Raw genomic sequence first — 18,414 nt, 5'->3', positions numbered from 1 at the left:
TTACTTTGCCAAATTCGTCTGCTAGTAAAGGACAGTGCTGTTGCTGTAGAGGTCCTGGAAACTTGCTGTTGGTTCAGAAGCCCTGAAGGAGGATTTTCTTGTTGTATGTTTACAGAAATCCTGGAGGAGGATATTGCTGATGTTTTCAGGAGTCCTGAGACTGTTCTGCAGGCAGAGGATGAATTGATGAGAATGCTGGCAATGCATATTGTGGCTTTGTTAAGCTTTGTCTCCCCAGGAACAAAGATTGCTGAGAACTTGCCTCAGGTCAAGACCTGAGAAAAGACCTCTCCTTGGATATTGAATGTTGTGATGATATTGTAACCTTGTTGTGGTTTAGGGGTAAATGGCCTTTGTACTCTCTACTGCCCTTTGAGAGGGTGCTTCAGTTGTGATCCAGGGGTGGAAAACTTTTGACTTTTATACTTTGTGACTGAACAAATAAATGTTCTTTGTTTATGATTGGAAATGAATCTCCTGTTGAATAGAGAGAAGACTTTGTGATTGACTAAATGAATGTATTTTCCAGGGGTGGAGTACTTGGACGAAATTCTTGGACTATATTCATCCTCCTTCAGGAAGGAGAACTATGGGCAATATTTTGTCCAGGAATACCATATAGTCATTAGACATACTAGTTAATGATAGTGCACTCCATCTCCTTAATGAGGAATTCATGGGATGCCACTGAAGCCCTCCCAAAGTGTTAGGTGGGATTCAGGAGCAGCATGGCCAGATTGGAGAAATGGAGAAAAGTAGGAACTTTCTGAGGGGGATGTCATGGAATGTGGGGGAAGTACAAATTCAGTGAAATTTGGGGTGGTCCTGGCTGACCTTTGAGATACATCTAGCTGTAAAACAAACAGAACTGTGATCATCATTTCACTCAACAAACACCTGTTATATGAACAATGTACTGGGGGAGGTAGATACCTGGCAAACTAGACAGGGTGGGTCCCTGTCCTCAGGGAGCTTATAGCATATTAGAAGTGATGAGTTATGAGCAAATGACTATAATTCAAAGTAACGTGATTAATGCATAAAAGATGTGCACAGTTTTGAGACTTCAGATGAGGGAGGAACTTTTTCGAGGAAGAGAAGGAGAAAAACTTTGAGCTATCTGTAGAAGAATGCTGTTCAGTCTTCATGACCCCATTTAGGGTTTTCTTGGCAAAGATACTAGAGTGATTTGCCATTTCCTTCTCCAGATCATTTTACAGATGAGGAAACTGAGACAAACAGGGTGAAGTGACCTTATTCTCATTGAATTTGGCTTAGGGAGGAAATGACATGCACACTAAATAGGGTATCTCTCTTATAGGAGAGTAGGGGGAAAGGGGATGAGAGGGGAATGATGGAGGGGAGGGCAGGCAGCGGGGGAGGGAAGTTGGAAGCACACACTTTTGAAAAGGGACAGGGTCAAAATAGAGAATAGAACAAGTGGGGGGCAGGATAGGATGGAGGGAAATGTAGTCCCTCTTTCACAATATATCCACTATGGAACTGTTTTGGGTAGCTACACATGTACAACCTATATTGAATTGCTTATCTTCCCAGTAAGGGTGGGTGATGAAGGAGGAAGGGAAAGAATTTGGAATTCAAAGTTTTAAAATCAAATGTTTAAAAAAATTATTATTATTATTTTATATGCAGCTGAGAAATAAGATATACAGGCTCTGGGATATAGAGATCTATCTTGCCCTACTAGAAAATTGGAAGGGGGGTGGGGGAGAATATAGGAGAGAGCAGACTGGGGGAGAGGGTATACAGTGGGATCATTGTTTTGGGGTGGTGGGTAGGGGAAAAGATGGGGAGAAAATTTGTAACTCAGGGGTGGCCAGGTGGCTCAGCGAGTAAGAGCACCAGCTCCAGTGTCGGGATGACCTGGATCAAATCTGGGCTCAGATACTCAGCACCACACCCAGAAATAATTGGCCTTGTAACCTTGAGCAAGTTACTTAACCCCATTGCTTTAAAAAAAAAAAAGAAAATTTGTAACTCAAAATCTTGTGGAAATGAATGGTGTAAACAAAAAAATAAACATTAAATTTAATTTAAAAAAAAAAAGAAACCCCTCCCTTAATCCAACTATCCCAGAAAGGATCTTCCTAGAATTCTCCACAATCTGGCTCCTGATGTCATCATTCAATGGAAAATGCCATCTTAAAGTGATCAATAGTCTCTTAATGGTTTAATCAAATGGCCTTTTCTCAGTCCTTTGAGCCTTCAATGGGCGGATCACTTTTCAATCATCTCCACCATGCCAGAGGTTGGGGATCCTCTGCTAGCTCCCACAATTCTGGAACTGAACCTTTGGCTTTATCTAATCAGGAAGAAGCCAATACTCTCCCCTTCCCCCACCTTCTTTCATTAGAATATAAACACCTTAAGGGCAGGGACTGGCTTGTTTGCTTGTTTCTGTATCCTCTGCACTTAGCAAAGAGCCTAGTATTTCATAAACCCTTGGTTTATCTCTCCTCTCCTTCCTTTCTTCTTTCTCATCCCCCTCTCTCCCTCCCCCCTCCCTTTTCTCCCTTCCACCCTCTTCTCTCTTCCTTTCCTCCTCTTCTTCCTCCTCACCCCTCACTACCACCCCCACCCCCATCTCTGTCTCTGTGCCTCTTTCCCCTCCCTCCTAGATATCCTCTCCTCTAGGTTTTCTTGACTCTGCTCTCTTGATTCTCCTCCTACCCATCTAACTCTTCATGCCCACTAATGATGGGTCTCAACCAAGGCTCTTTTCTGAGACCTCTTCTCTTGTCCTTCTATTCAGTTTCTCTTGGTTATCTCACTAGTTCCCACTGGTTCAACTATCATTTCTATTCTATTTGGATGGGATGATTCCAAGATCTATATACCCAGTCTAAGTCTCTCTCCTGAGCTACAGTCACACCACTAATTCTCTTGAATTGTGTCTTGCAAGCATCTCAAACTCAACATGCACAAAAATAGGTTATTATATTTCTCAAAAAAACAAAAAAGCCCAAGACCACTTTCACTGTTTCAGAACGTCCCTATTATTTCCCATTGTTCTACATCCCCCCCAGGCTCTGAGGTCAGAGCTCGAAACCTAGATCTCTTGTCCAGTCTTCTTTCAAATCCAATTGTTGCTTTGATAGCACCTTTTGTCTACGTCCCTTTCTTTTGGCACACAGCCACCGCCCTGAGGCCAGCCCTCTTCCCTTCTCTACTGGACTATTGCAATAGTTACTACCTGGTTGAGTTACCCTGACTCTGATCCATCCTCCATTCAGCTGCCAAAGTGATTTTCCTAAAGTGCAATTTCTAACCATGGCACCACCTCCACACACACTCAGCCAACTCCTGTCACGTCCAGGATTAAATAAAACATCCTCTGATATTGAAAGCTCTTCACACCCAGTTCCTTCTGACATTCCAATCTTTTTACACCTTATTCCTTTGCACACTCTAGGATCCAGCAACCCATACATGACGTTCATACATGACAATCTCCCAACTTCATACATTTGCTGTGCCCCCATACCTGAAATTCTCTGTACCTCAAATGCCCAGTTCCCACCCATTTCTCTTCTTTTCAGCATTCACAGAAGCATTTTCCCTAAAGGGGAGATCTGACAATGTCACACACCTCCTCCCCCTACTCTGTAAACTCCAGTGGCTCCCTAATGCCTCCAGGATCAAATGCTTTAAAACTAAGCCCTCTTCCTGACTTCTTCCACCCACCTCCTGCTCAGGTGCTCTCTGAGACTGCAGGGCAGGGTCTCCCTGTTATTCCAACAATGAGATCCTCTGTCTCTGGTTCTCAGCATTTTCTCTGGCTGTCCCTTGTGCCTGGAATGCTCTCCCTCTTCATTTTTGCCTCCTGACTTCCTTCAAGTCCTAACTTCGGTGACTCTGGAAGAGAGAGGCTGACAATTTTGTGCAACTCTGTCTCACTTAAATCTAATTCATTCGCAAGACATCACCCCATAATGTCATTGCTTCTCTTCTATCGATGCCTTTTTTTTTTGAGGCTAATTGGGGCTAAGTGAGAGTTGCCCAGGGTCACACAGCTAGTATCTGAAGTCACATTTGAACTCAAGTCCTCCTAACTCCAGGGCCACCTCTCTCTGCATTGCACCCTGCTGCCTCATCGGTCCTCTTTGAAAAAAAGGATGGGGGCAGCTAGATGGCGCAGTAAGAGCGCTGGCCTGGAGTCGGGATAGGTTCTGGCCACAGATACTTAACACCCACCCACACACACACACACACACAACGGGCCATGTAACCTTGAGCAAGTTACTTAACCCCAATTGCTTTAAAAAAAAAAAAAAGAAAAAAGAAAAAAAGGATGAATGACCGTAAGTGCTACTGAAATCTCGTCCTTTGGGGTGGCTAAGTGGCTCAGTGATAGAGCATTGGGTCTGGAGTCAGGAGAACCTGAGTTCAAATCAGGCCTCGGACACTTGATACTTAGTAGCTGTGTGACCTTGGGCAAGTCACAACCCCAATTGCCCCCTCAAAACAAGCAAACAAAAAACCTTGTCTTATACAGAATTCTAGTGCCTTCCCTCTAATAATTTTTTTCCTATTTATCCTGCATATCACTTGCTTATACATATCTGTTTGTATGTTGTCTCCCCAATTAAACTGTGAGTTCCCTGACCTCTCCTTTTTCCTTTCTTTGTATCTCCAGCTTTTAGCGCAGCGCCTGGATTATATTCCTGCAGCGCCTGGAGCTGTGATTCCATTCAGATACCATCTTCTGCCTTTCTTTCCTAGTTCCCTTTCCTTCTTATGGAGCACACACTCTCCAGGGCTAATGCCATCCCTAGGACATTTTGTACCATCTACATTATACATATCTTTGTACATACATAGCTTTGGGTATGTTGTCTTCTCCCCCATTCCAATAGCATCTCGGCTTTCTTCACAGCCTCCATGTTCAGCACAGTGCCTGGCATATAGAAAGAGCTTAATAATTGCTTGGTGACTGAATGAGAGACTGTAATGCCTGGATCCAAGTCTCCCCTCTGACACATACTGGTTTGTGGGACCCAGGAAACTCAGTGCCTGGGGCAACTGAGACTTTTAGCTTTAGAAGGTGCATTGACTGAGGAAGTTCATTTCAGGAAACGAGTTATATTGACCAACTGAATGCACCAAGCCACCTCTCATTCAATCAGCCTTCCTTGAGCGCCAACTGTGTATTGTGCTATATTAGACACTATCGAGTATACCAAGCATTGGGGGAAGTGAAAGTAGTTGCTGAGGTAATGGATTAGGAGATATTAGTGGAGATGAACAGATTTGGAAGGAAACTGAAGCATGAGGGGCACGCAGTAGGAGAGAGATGAATGAAGTAATCCAAACATGCCTTATTGGAGGTAAGTATTTTGTAAACCTCAAAGCCCAAAGTACTATCAGCAAACAGTCATCTCAGATCCAAGCCACAAAGAAGGCATCTGGCAGTCTAACCAAAATGCTTCTAGAACAGGGGTCCCATTCCTCTGTGTCACCGACCTCTTTGGCAATCTGGTGAAGCCTGTGGAACCCTTCTCACAGTAATGTGAGAAGATTCTCACATAGGATCCCAGAGGAAACCAATTACTATAGTAAAATACAGTTATAAAAAAAAATAGGTGTTTAAAGATCATGGACCCCAGGCTTAAAACAAACCCGTTGTCAAGCAAAAAGATTATTGAATCATGAGAACAGGGTGAAACCTGAGCCAACATTTTATTGCTTTAAAGGAATTATCCTGATGGCATCTTTCTAGTGGCATCTTGTTTGCCACACCCCTCCTCTGGCCAGTCTCCTCTGTGTAACAGCTCAGCAGGTCTGGTCTATCTGGGGTTCTTTCTATGTGCATGCAAGTTAAGTGCAAGTTAAATGCAAGTTAACCACTGTATGGTTATGACCCTCCCCAGGGACTTTAACCCATCCTTGGTCAGATGTAAAGGTTCACTGGTTCAGTCCACCCTGTAGAGACTGACTCCCCAAATGACTCCAGAGCCTAGCCGAGGTCCTTCAGACAAGGAAGGACCTAATTCTGAACAAGAAGCCAAGCACAGAGGTGGGAAGTTTGCATTCTAACCCATACTAGATTAGTGTGTGGTGAAAAATTCTCTGTGCCAACCCCCAGAAGTTATGTCTGGGAACAGTTAGAGGCAGCCAGGTGCATCTCAACTGCCATCATCATGTCTGCCTCTCCTGCTTCAGAGTCCACCATGTGTACAGTATACATTTCCTTTTCAAAATGAAAAAAAAAATACATCAGACAAGCAGCATATTTAAGGGTTAGTAGCTGCTTTGCACCCAGCGGCCCCTCATCTCTTATGACTAAAGGCAGCAGCAGAAGAATCATCCTGGCCACTTAAGAGAAGGACACCCAAAGCAGAGTGACCCAGCCCAGAGGACCAAGGCAGCCTTCTCTTCCTATCTACTTCTGAAACAGGGGCAGTCTAATCCATGCAACCAGCAACCAGTTTCATGGTGTAGTTTGGTGGGTCCTAGCAAAGTTATAAGAATTTGGAGAAAAATAGGAAAACCCATATGAAATGAAGCCACATGAAGAACAGAGGTGTGACTGTAGCTCAGGAGAGAGACTTAGACTGGGTATATAGATCTTGGAATCATCCCATCCAAATAGAAATGATAGTTGAACCAGTGGGAACTAGTGAGATAACCAAGAGAAACTGAATAGAAGGACAAGAGAAGAGGTCTCAGAAAAGAGCCTTGGTTGAGACCCATCATTAGTGGGCATGAAGAGTTAGACGGGTAGGAGGAGAATCAAGAGAGCAGAGTCAAGAAAGCCTAGAGGAGAGGATATCTAGGAGGGAGGGGAAAGAGGCACAGAGACAGAGATGGGGGTGGGGGTGGTAGTGAGGGGTGAGGAGGAAGAAGAGGAGGAAAGGAAGAGAGAAGAGGGTGGAAGGGAGAAAAGGGAGGGGGGAGGGAGAGAGGGGGATGAGAAAGAAGAAAGGAAGGAGAGGAGAGATAAACCAAGGGTTTATGAAATACTAGGCTCTTTGCTAAGTGCAGAGGATACAGAAACAAGCAAACAAGCCAGTCCCTGCCCTTAAGGTGTTTATATTCTAATGAAAGAAGGTGGGGGAAGGGGAGAGTATTGGCTCTTTCCTGATTAGATAAAGCCAAAGGTTCAGTTCCAGAATTGTGGGAGCTAGCAGAGGATCCCCAACCTCTGGCATGGTGGAGATGATTGAAAAGTGATCCGCCCATTGAAGGCTCAAAGGACTGAGAAAAGGCCATTTGATTAAACCATTAAGAGACTATTGATCACTTTAAGATGGCATTTTCCATTGAATGATGACATCAGGAGCCAGATTGTGGAGAATTCTAGGAAGATCCTTTCTGGGATAGTTGGATTAAGGGAGGGGTTTCTTTCTTTTTTTTTTTTTAATTAAATTTAATGCTTATTTTTTGTTTACACCATTCATTTCCACAAGATTTTGAGTTACACATTTTCTCCCCATCTTTCCCCCTACCCACCACCCCAAAACAATGATCCCACTGTATACCCTCTCCCCCAATCTGCTCTCTCCTATATCCTCTCCTACCCCCCTTCTGATTTTTCCAGTAGGGCAAAATAGATCTCTATACCCCAGAGCCTGTATATCTTATTTCCCAGTTGCATATAAAATAATAATAATAACTTTTTTAAACATTTGATTTTAAAACTTTGAATTCCAGATTCTTTCCCTTCCTCCTTTGTCACCCACCCTTACTGGGAAGATAAGCAATTCAATATAGCTTGTACATGTGTAGCTACCCAAAACAGTTCCATAGTGGACATATTGTGAAAGACTGACTATATTTCCCTCCATCCTATCCTGCCCCCCACTTGTTCTATTCTCTATTTTGACCCTGTCCCTTTTCAAAAGTGTGTGCTTCCAACTTCCCTCCCCCCCAGCATGCTCTCCCCTCCATTATTCCCCTCTCATCCCCTTCCCCCCTACTCTCCTATAGGAGAAATACCCTATTTAGTGTGTATGTCATTCCCTCCCTAAGCCAAATTCAATGAGAATAAGATTGACTCTTTCCCTTTTGCCTTCCTGTTCTTCTCCATTGTAACAATTTTCCCTTGCCTCTTTTATATGAGATAATTTACTCCACTCTGTCTCTCTTCATCTCCTCTCATTATATTCCCCTCTCACCTCTCAATTTCACCTTTTGATTATCATATGGGAGGGTTTTTTTTTTTAAGGATGGGGGAGAGATGGGCACATTTGCCAGTCACAGGAAAGAGCCCCGGGGAGTTTGAAGATTAGAGAGTATACCTAGTATGGGGATGATAATGGCGGTAATCTGCTGGAAAAGACAGGAGGGGAGGGCATCTTCAGTGAAAGCAGAGGGGCTGACCTTGGCCAAGAGCAAAGCCACACTTCCACTCCAGGCCAGGTGGAGGAGGAGATGGTGGCTTGAGATGATGAAGGCATGAAAAGGGAGCTCTCATCAAATAGCTTTGATTTGTTTTTTAAAGTGAGTAATGAATCCAGGTCCTCAGCAAAGAGGATGGGGATGGGCAAAGGCTAAGGAGAGAAGAAAAGGCTGGTCAGTGGGAGAATGACTAGATTAGGGTTATATAAAAGGATTACCTTGCTTCTGTAAATCTGCACCCACTCATAGAGGTTTCTTGGTGGATTTTTTCCATTTAAGAACTTCATGAAGAGTAGTAAATAAGGCAGGCGATGGGTGTAATTGAAGGCTGGGATTTGGCGAGGCATGATCCTCTAGGAGACAAAGGGCAATGGATTCAATGCAGAGTTAAAAACAGATAAGGATGCAGGGAGAATGCTGACTGATGGTGGCAGCCTGGGAAAGAACTGAGGCTGGAAGGGACAGGAGGTCACCATAAAGACCTAAGGCAGAGGGGAAGATGGACTGAAAAAAGATAAATGATCAGATAAAGGCATTATGGAGTTCGAGGAACTGAGGAGGTGGGGGGGGGGGGGCTATATGTTGAAGTTCCCAAACACAAGGGCAGGAATTGGGGTGGTGAGAGAGACCCTGAGTCAAGTTCGAATTCATTGAGGAAGGAAGGAGAATGTCCTGCCAGCAGGATCTTGATTGGGTGATACATTTGGGAACTTCAAAAGAGGGATTGCCCAGCCATGGTAGTAGAGGAAGAGGCTGGAAGGGTCTGGGGGTGCTGCCCAAGAGCCCTGGACTGGGAGGCAGAAAACTGGAGAGGCACACTGGTTACCTGGGCAATTGTCTGCACTGCAGTTTTCTCATTTGGGGGAGGGGAAAAAAGGGGGTGTTTGGAGTAGATGGTTTTGCAAAGATCCTTCAAAAGCTTTGTATATGATATTAATTTATTTTATATCTATATACATTCCTTAAAGATATGTAACATTATCTTTTTATTTTATATCCATACACATATATTCCTTAAATATATTTACATTATTTTATATCTATACACACATACATTCCTTAAAGATATATTATTTTGACATGCATGTATTCCTTATATATAAAACATCATATATTTATATTATTTTATATCTACACAATCTATTCATTAAATATATTTGTATTATTTTATATCTATATACACATACATTTCTTAAAGATACATCATATTTTTATTTTATATTTATATTATTTATACCTACACATATATATATTCCTTAAATATGATTATATTATTTTACATCATTTAAAAATATATTCCTTAAGTATATGCTTATTATTTTATATCTATATACAGATATATCTTTCTTAAAGGTTCACAACATGCTTTACAAACATTATCTCAGTGACCTGTGAGGTAGGTGTTGTTATTATCCCCATTTTACAGTTGAAGAGACTGAGGCAGACAGAAGTTAGATGACTTGCTCAGTGTCTCACAACCAGTTAGTGTCTGAGGCTGAATTTGAACTCAGGGCTTCCTGACTCCAGGCCCAGCTGATGCCCAGCTGCCTCTGAAATCCCATGCTCTCACCACAAATGCCTTTTGTGCCACTTTCGCTGAATCCAGATGAATATTTATTACGTGCATAACATGCGCTTAAACATGAAACAATTCCTGCCCTCAAGAAGCTTAAACTCACCTGGGGAAATGCAAGATGTAGACCGATAAAGTGGGCAGTTATGTGGCCCAGTGAATGGAGAACCGATGGAGTGAGATGAGGCTTGAGTTCAAATCCAGCTTTAGACACTTACAAGCTTCGTGACCCTGGGCAAGTCACTTAACTTCCATCTGCCTCGGTTCTCATGCCTAAGATGTGAATAATAACAGCACCTCCCTCTCAGGGTTGTTATGAGGTTAAATGAGTTAATAATTGTAAGGCACTTAGCACAGTACTTGGCACATGGCTAAGTGCTATGTAAGTATTAGTTATTGTTATTAAAGAAAGAAATATGAGACAGCAGGGCTGCATTGACAAGTGGGGGACTCAGCCTCGGGCCAGGTTCTGCTTGCACCATGTGGGCTATAGGGAAAGAAGAGAGTCAGGATAAAATTGGAAGAGGGAGGGAGGCTCCCTTGGGGCACAATTTTAGAAATGGAAACAACTTCTTTGCATTTGATCTTTTCCTCCCATTTAATCGGTCAAATCAATTCCTGGAGCCACTTGCAGTTTCCTTCTTTCTCTGGCAGCCTGCCCTCCACTTGTCCTTCTGGGTGGTACCTTCCCTTGGTGCCATGACTTCGATTTGGGTAATCACAGGTCTCAGGGCTGGCATGTGGAGGAAGTCATGTAACTGTCTGGCTTGCAGCCTATGACTCCCTGGAGTTATTTTAAACAAACCAACAGTCTTTCATTTGCCCCACTAATTTTTCTAAAATAGAACTGTTTATTTGTGGGACAGACTTGGAGAGGCAGCTCATTCATCACTAACCTGCCCTGTCTTGTCTTCTTTTGATTGGTCTGGGGACTGGGAATCAATTCAGGGCCTTCATGGAGACTTGAATTGTGTTCATAATCCTTCAGAAAAAGTCCAAGGTGACTTGGTAGTCCATTTTGATGACATTTTAATAATTTTTTCAACAATCAATAAACATTAGTGGGCGAAATGAGAGGATGAGGGACAGTTCAATTTATTTTTTTAAATAATTTTTTATTGATCTTTGTTTCTTTTAGAATTTTGATTTTTCTCTTTCTTTTTTGCTTTTTGGAGGGGGGAAGGTAGGGCAATTGGGGTTAAGTGACTTGCCCAAAGTCATAAGGCTAGTTTTTGTGTTAAGGCCAGATCCGAACCCAGGTCCTCCTGACTCCAGGGCTGGTGCTCTATTCACTGTGCCACCTAGCCTCCCCTTGGAATTCTAATTTTTCAATGTGTCCCATCTCCCATAAAAGCAATCCCTTATAACAATAAAAAAAAAAAAAAGGGAAAAGAACCCTAGTTCAGCAAAACCAATCAACATATAGAAAACAAATCACATTATATACAATGTTTCACATCCATAATTCTCTGCTTCTGCCCTTTTCAAAGGAGGAGGATATGCCTTTTCTTATCTCTTCTTTGGGGCTAACCTTGTTTATTAAAATTGTGAATGTTCAATTTTGATTGTTTTATTCTTTTCATTTTATTGTTGAAATTAATGTTTTTATTCTTTTTCTGGTCCTTCTTACTTCACTTTACTTCAGGTCATATATGTCTTTCCCATGCTTCTATGTATTCATCACATGGAAACCAGTAATCTGTGAATTCCAATGGGGATGTCATTGGAAGAAAGAAGTTGAGATGAGGGTTGGGTCTATGGGAAAAATAGTTCCGTTGTCGACCACTTTTTCTTCTAAACACAGCTGGTGATAAACTGCAGCCTGTTTATGCCCACCATTTATCTTTCTTTTGCCTTTGGGTCATCTGTAATGTTTTTCTTTTGAGTTTGTCCTATGATTCAAAGTCATGGACTTTGGTGTTAAAAAGATGGGCTTTTGTGGCAGTGAACTGTTGGAACAGTTCGAGATCATTAAAAAGCACTTATTCCATCTAGCCTACTCCTTTCCCCTCATCATTCATATGTACTAATGAAATAAACACATTTTTTTTTTTTTTTGCAAACCTTAAAGCACTTTATGAATATCAGCTGCAGATGAACTGGCCACTTCATGTCAACCTTGGCAACGTATGGCTTTCATGAACTTTTGTTTTTCCATGTGGATAGATAGGTACGTCTATCCTGAGAGGATTCTTCTTTCTTTCTTTTTTCTTCCTTCCTTCCTTCCTCTCTCTCTCTCTCTCTCTCTCTCTCTCTCTTGTTCTATTAATTGTGGTTGAATGACTTGCCCAAGATCACATGGCTAGCAAGTATCAAGTGTTAAGAGATCAGTTTTGAACTCAGGTCCTCCTGATTCTCAGGTGAGTGCTCTAACCTCTGAGCCACCTAGCTGCCCCTGAAAGAATTGTTAAAGGTCGTCCAACCCATTGCCCTGGATGATATAGTTTTTTAAGATGTAAGTCTGGACCTCTCTTCTGGACTCCAGCCCCATATCACCCACTGCCTATGGAGCATCTCCCACTGGATGTCCCATAGACAGCTCAAATACAAAATGTTCAAATTAGAAAATTATCTTTCTCTTATTTTTTTAGAAGTCATTTAGATTTACTGCCATGGAGTCATCTCGAATTCCTCAATCATCATTAACTGTCTAACCAGTGGTCAAGTTTTATTCCTCTTCCTTCAACAATGTCTTTCAAATCTGTCCCTTTTCTCCACTCAGCCACCTGCCTAGTTCAGATCCTAATCACCTCTCACCTGGATTATTGCATTAGCTTCCTAATTGGTCTCCCTGCCTGAGGTCATTCATCTCTCCCATCTGTCTTCCACACAGCTATCAAATTGATATTCCTAAAGGGTCAGTCCTACACCCAAGAAACTTCAGTCACTTCTTGATGCCTCTAGGACATGGGTTCTTAACCTGGGGCCCTTGGATAGATTTTAGGTGGCAGGGCTCCATGAACTTGGATGGGAAAAAAAAATCACATTTTTATTTTCTAATTTCTAACTGAAATTCAGAATTTCCTGCAATTATTTTCAATTTAAACATTTTAGTTAAAGTTTTGAGTTTCAAATTCTATCCCTCCCCCTTCAGACCTTTCTCTCTTTCCTGAAATAGTAAGTAATCAGATATAGGTTATACATGTGCAATTATGAAAAATATTTCCATCTTAGTCATTTTGTACAAGAAGTCTTGAATGAAAAGAAAAAAGTGAAAGTGAAAATAGCATGCTTCAGTCTATATTCAACCAATATCAGTTCTTTCTCTGGAGGCAAATAGCATGCTTCATCATTAGTCCTTTCAGATTGTCTTGGATCATTGTATTGCTGAGAACAGCTAAGTCATTCACAATTCTTCATTGAACAATGTTGCTGTTACTGTGTACAATGTTCTCCTGATTCTATTTACTTCACTATGCATCAGTTCATGTACGTCTTTCCAGGTTTCTCTGAAATCTGCCTACTTGTCATTTTTTTATAGCACAGTAATATTCCATTACAATCATATACCACAGCTTGTTTAGCCATTCCCCAATTGATAAGCATCCCTTTGATTTTCAATTTTTAGACACCACAAAAAGAGCTGCTATAAATATTTTTGTATAGATAAGTCCTTTCACCCTTTTTTTGGATGACTTTGGGATATAGATCTAGCAGCTATATTGCTGGATCAAAGGATACTCATGGCTTTAAAGCTCTTTGAGAATAGTTCCAAATTGCTCTCCAGAATGTCTGGATCAGTTCACAACTCCATCAATGGTGCATTAGTGTTCCAGTTTTCCCATATCCCCTCCAACACCCAATATTTTCCTTTTCTGTCATATTAGCCACTCTGATAGGTGTGAGGTGTTACCTCAGAGTTGTTTTAATTTTCATTTCTCTGATCAATACTGATTTAGAGCATTTTTTCACATGACTATAGAGAGCTTTGATTTCTTTGTATGAAAACTGCCTGTTCATATCCTTTGACCATTTATCAATTGGAGAATGACTTGTGTTTTTAGAAATTTGATTCAGTTCTCTATATATTTGAGAAGTGAGACCTTTATCAGAGATACTTGTTGCAAAATTCCCTCCCCCCCAGTTTTCTACTTACCTTATAATTTTGGTTGCACCAGTTTTCTTTGTGCAATTTTTTTTTAATTTTACAGAATCAAAATGATCTATTTTACATTTTGCAAAGCTATTTCTTTTTTGGTCCTAAATTCTCCCCTTATGCAAAATTCTGACAAATAAACTTTCACACTCTTTTTTTTTAAATTAAGCAATTGGGGTTAAGTAACTTGCTCAAGGTTACACGGCCAGGTGTTTCTGGGTGGGTGCTAAGTGTCTGAGCCCGGGATTCGATCTCCAGGTCTTCTCAACACTGGAGCCGGTGCTCTTACTCGCTGTGCTACCTGGCTGCCCCTTCCACACTCTTTTGATTTGCTTATGGTATCACCTTTTGTGTAAATCATGTGCCCATTTTGATCTTATCTTGGTATATGGTGTGAGATGTTGGTCTATACCTAGTTTCTGCCATGCTATTTTCTAGTTTTCCTAGCAGTTTTTGTCAAATAATGAGGTTTTGTTTCAAAACCCTGGATCTTTGGGTTTTATCATATACTAGATTATTATGGTAATTTACTGTAATGTAACTTGTACCTATTCCACTGATCCATCACTCTATTTCTTAGGCAGGATCAGAATGTTTTGATATTTACCACTTTATAATACAGTTTTGAGATCTGGTATGGCTAGACCACCTTCTTTTGCATTTTATTTCATTGATTTCCTTGAACTTTTGTTCTTCCAGATGAATTTTGTTATTTTTTCCTGGCTCTAAATTTTTTTGATAGTTTGATTGGTATGTCACTGAATAAGTAGATTAATTTAGGTAGAATTGCCATTTTTATTATATCAGCTTGAGCTACCCATGAGCAATTAATATTTTTCCAGTTGCTTAGATCTGAATTTATTTGTGTGTAAAGTGTTTTTGTGTTTTTTTTTTTTTCCTTTTGGAGGGCAATGGGGGCTAAGTAACTTGCCCAAGGTTACACGGCTAGTGTTTTTGTGTGTGTGTGTGTTAAGTGTCTGAGGCCAGAACCGAACTCAGGGTTCCTCCTGACTCCAGGGCCAGCACTTTATTCACTGCGCCACCTCACCGCCCCTGTGTAAAGTGTTTTATAGTTATGTTCATATAGTTCCTGGGTTTGTCTTGGCAAGTAGACTCCCAAGTATTTTATATTGTCTACAGTTATTTTAATTGGAATTTCTCTATCTCTTGCTGCTGTACTTTGTTGGTAATATATAGAAATGCCGATTTATGAGGGTTTATCTTGTATCCTGCAACTTTGCTGAAGTTGTCAACAATTTCAAATAGTTTTTTAGATTCTCTAGGATTTTCTAAGTATAATATTACATCATCTTCAAAGAGTGATTGCCTAGTCTAATTTCTTTAATTTCTTTTTCTTCTCATTGGTATAGCTAACATTTGTAGTACAATATTAAATAACAGAGGTGATAATGGACATACTTGCTTCACCTGAAGTCTTCTAACTTTTCCTCATTACAGATAATGCTTACTGACAGTTTGAGATAACTTATTTTTAAGGGGAAGCTCCATTTATTCACATCCTCTTTAGGGTTTTTAAGAGGAATGGGTGCTGTATTTTGTTAAAGGCCTTTTCTACATCTATTGAGATAATCATATGATTTAGTTGGTTTTGTTATTGATATGGTAAATTATGCTGATAGATTTTCTAATATTGAACCAGTCCTCCATTCCTGGTATAAATCCTATCTGGTCATCGTGTATGATTCTTGTGATATATTGCTGTAATCTCTTTGCTAGTATTTTATTTAAAATTTTTGCATTAACATTTACTAGGGAAGTTTGTCTATAATTTTCTTTCTTTGTTTTGGTTCTTCATGGTTTGGATATCAGCACCATATTGATGTTGTAAAAGGAATTTGGTAAGACTCCTTCTTTGCTTATTTTTCCAAATAGTTTATATAGCATTGGGATTAATCATTCTTTAAATGTTTGGTAGAATTTTTTTTTTAAAAAAACAATCGGGGTTAAGTAACTTGCTCAAGGGTACACGGCCAGGTGTTTCGATTTGATCCCCAGGTAATTCTGACACTGGAGCCGGTGCTCTTACTCACTGTGCTACCTGGCCGCCCCTTGGTAGATAGAATTTTCTTGTGAATCTATCTGATCCTGGGGATTTTTTCTTAGTAAGTTCACTGATGGTTTGTTCAATTTCTTTTTCTAATATTGGGTTATTTAAGTATTTTATTTCTTCTGCTGTTAATCTCAGTAATTTACATTTTTGAAGATATTCATCTATTTCATTTAGATTGTCAAATTTATTGGCATACAATTGGGCAAAATAGCTCCTAACAATTGTTTTAATTTCATCTTCATTGGTGGTGAATTCACACCTTTCATTTTTGATACTATAATTTGGTTTTCTTTTCCTTTTTAAAATCAAATTAACCAGTGTTTTATTTTGTTGGCTTTTTCATAAAACCAGCTTCTAGTTTTATTTATTAGTTCAATTGTTTTCTTACGTTCAATTTTATTAATCTCTCCTTTGATTTTCAGGATTTCCAATTTGGTGTTTAATTGAAGATTTTTAATTTATTCTTTCTCTAGTTTTTTGTTACATGCCCAATTTACTGATATGTTTTTTCTCTATTTTATTGATGTTGGCAATTAGAGATAGAAAATTTTCCCTAAGTACTGCTTTGGCTGTATCCCATAAATTTTGATATGTTGTCTCATTGTCATTTTCACTAATGAAATTATTGATTTTTCTATGATTTATTATTTGACTCACTTGTGTTTTAGGATTAGGTTATTTGATTTCCAATTAATTTTAAACTCTCTTATTGTCCATTATTATCCATAACTTCTTCCTTTTTTTATTTTTGGGTTAGATTTATTTAGTTCTGAGAGAGGAAAGTTTTTTTTTTTTGCTTTTTGGAGGGCAGTTGGGGTTAAGTAACTTGCTCAAGGTCAGATGGCTAGTTTTTGTGTTAAGTGTCTGAGGCTGTATTTTAACTCAGGTCCTCCTGAATCCAGGGCCAGTGTTCTACTCACTGTGCCACCTAGCCGTCCCATGAGAGAGAAAAGTTGAGATCCCCCACTAGTATAGTTTTATTATCTATTTCCTCCTGTAGCTCATTCAATTCCTCTTTCAAAAACTGTTATGCTATATCACTTGGTGCATATATTTAGTATTGATATGACTTTATTGTGTATAGTACCTTTTAGCAAGATATAATTTCCTTCCTTGTCTCTTTTAATTGGATATATTTTTGCTTTTGCTCTGTCTGAGATCATGATTGCTAACCCTGCTTTCTTTGGTTCAGCTGAAGCATAACAGATTCTGCTCTAGCCTCTTAACTTTACTCTGTGAGTAGCTCTGTGTGATAGTAATGGAATATAAAGATTCCCCTGTATTGGCTTGGTTTTCAAATTGATTGTGTTAAAACCCAGAGCTTGTTAATTCCCACCTGTGGGATGGACTTGTTGACTTGAAAAGAGAGTCCTGAACTGGGAGGAGCTGGTGACATAGATTTGGAGAGACAAGAGAGAGGCAGAAGAACTTTTTGGAAGCAGCACCCTCGTGGAGGCAGAGAGAGACTGAGAGGATTGCTGAGGGCCACTTTGAATAGCCCTGGACTTTTGAGACCTGCCCCCGGAGCTTCCAAGGACTGAGGAGACATGGCTGTTTTGCTGGTACTTTGTCTGTTTTGATGTTGTTTTGCCAGATTTGTCCACTGGCGAAAGACAGTCCTGTTGAAGAAGTCCTGGAACCTGGCTGTTGGCTAAGAGCTCCTGAGACTGTCCTGCAGACAGAGAGTGAATACTGTCCACTGGTGAAGGACAGTGCTGTTGTTGCAGGGGTCTGGGAACCTTTCTGTTGGTTCAGAAGCCCTGAAGAAGGATTTTCTTGTTGTATGTTTACAGAAATCCTGGGAGAGGGTTTTGCTAATGTTTTCAGGGGTTCTAGGACTGTTCTGCAGACAGAGGATGAATTAATGAAGAGACTGGCAATGTATCTTGTGGCCTTGCTAAGCCTTGTCTCCCCAGGAACTAAGATTGCTGAGAACTTGCCTCTGTCAAGATGAAGAAAAGACCTCCATTTGGGTATTAAGTGCTGTGCTTAAACTTGATATAACTCTGGGGTAGATTCAATTGTGATCCAGGGGTGGGGAACTTTTGACCTTTTTGTGTTCTATGGTTGAACAAATGATTGTACTTTACTTATGTTTGGAAACTAATCTCCATTTGAGAAGAGGGGCTTTGTGATGGACTAAATGAAGGTATAGCCTAGGGGTGGAGTAGTAGTATTTAGAACAGGGACTTTGTAATTGATTGAATGAATGTAAGGTCCTGGGGTGGGGTAGTACTTGGAGATTATTTAATCACACTTAGTAAATGCTGTATTTTGAATGATGTCATATTTTGACCTTCTCAGTTCTTAATT

This window comes from Petaurus breviceps, unplaced genomic scaffold (assembly GCF_028583685.1).
Source record: "Petaurus breviceps papuanus isolate PSGF00001 unplaced genomic scaffold, PetGlider_PUasm1.0 207, whole genome shotgun sequence".
In the NCBI taxonomy this organism is placed as follows: Eukaryota; Metazoa; Chordata; class Mammalia; order Diprotodontia; family Petauridae; genus Petaurus; species Petaurus breviceps.
This window is presented reverse-complemented; position numbering follows the sequence as displayed.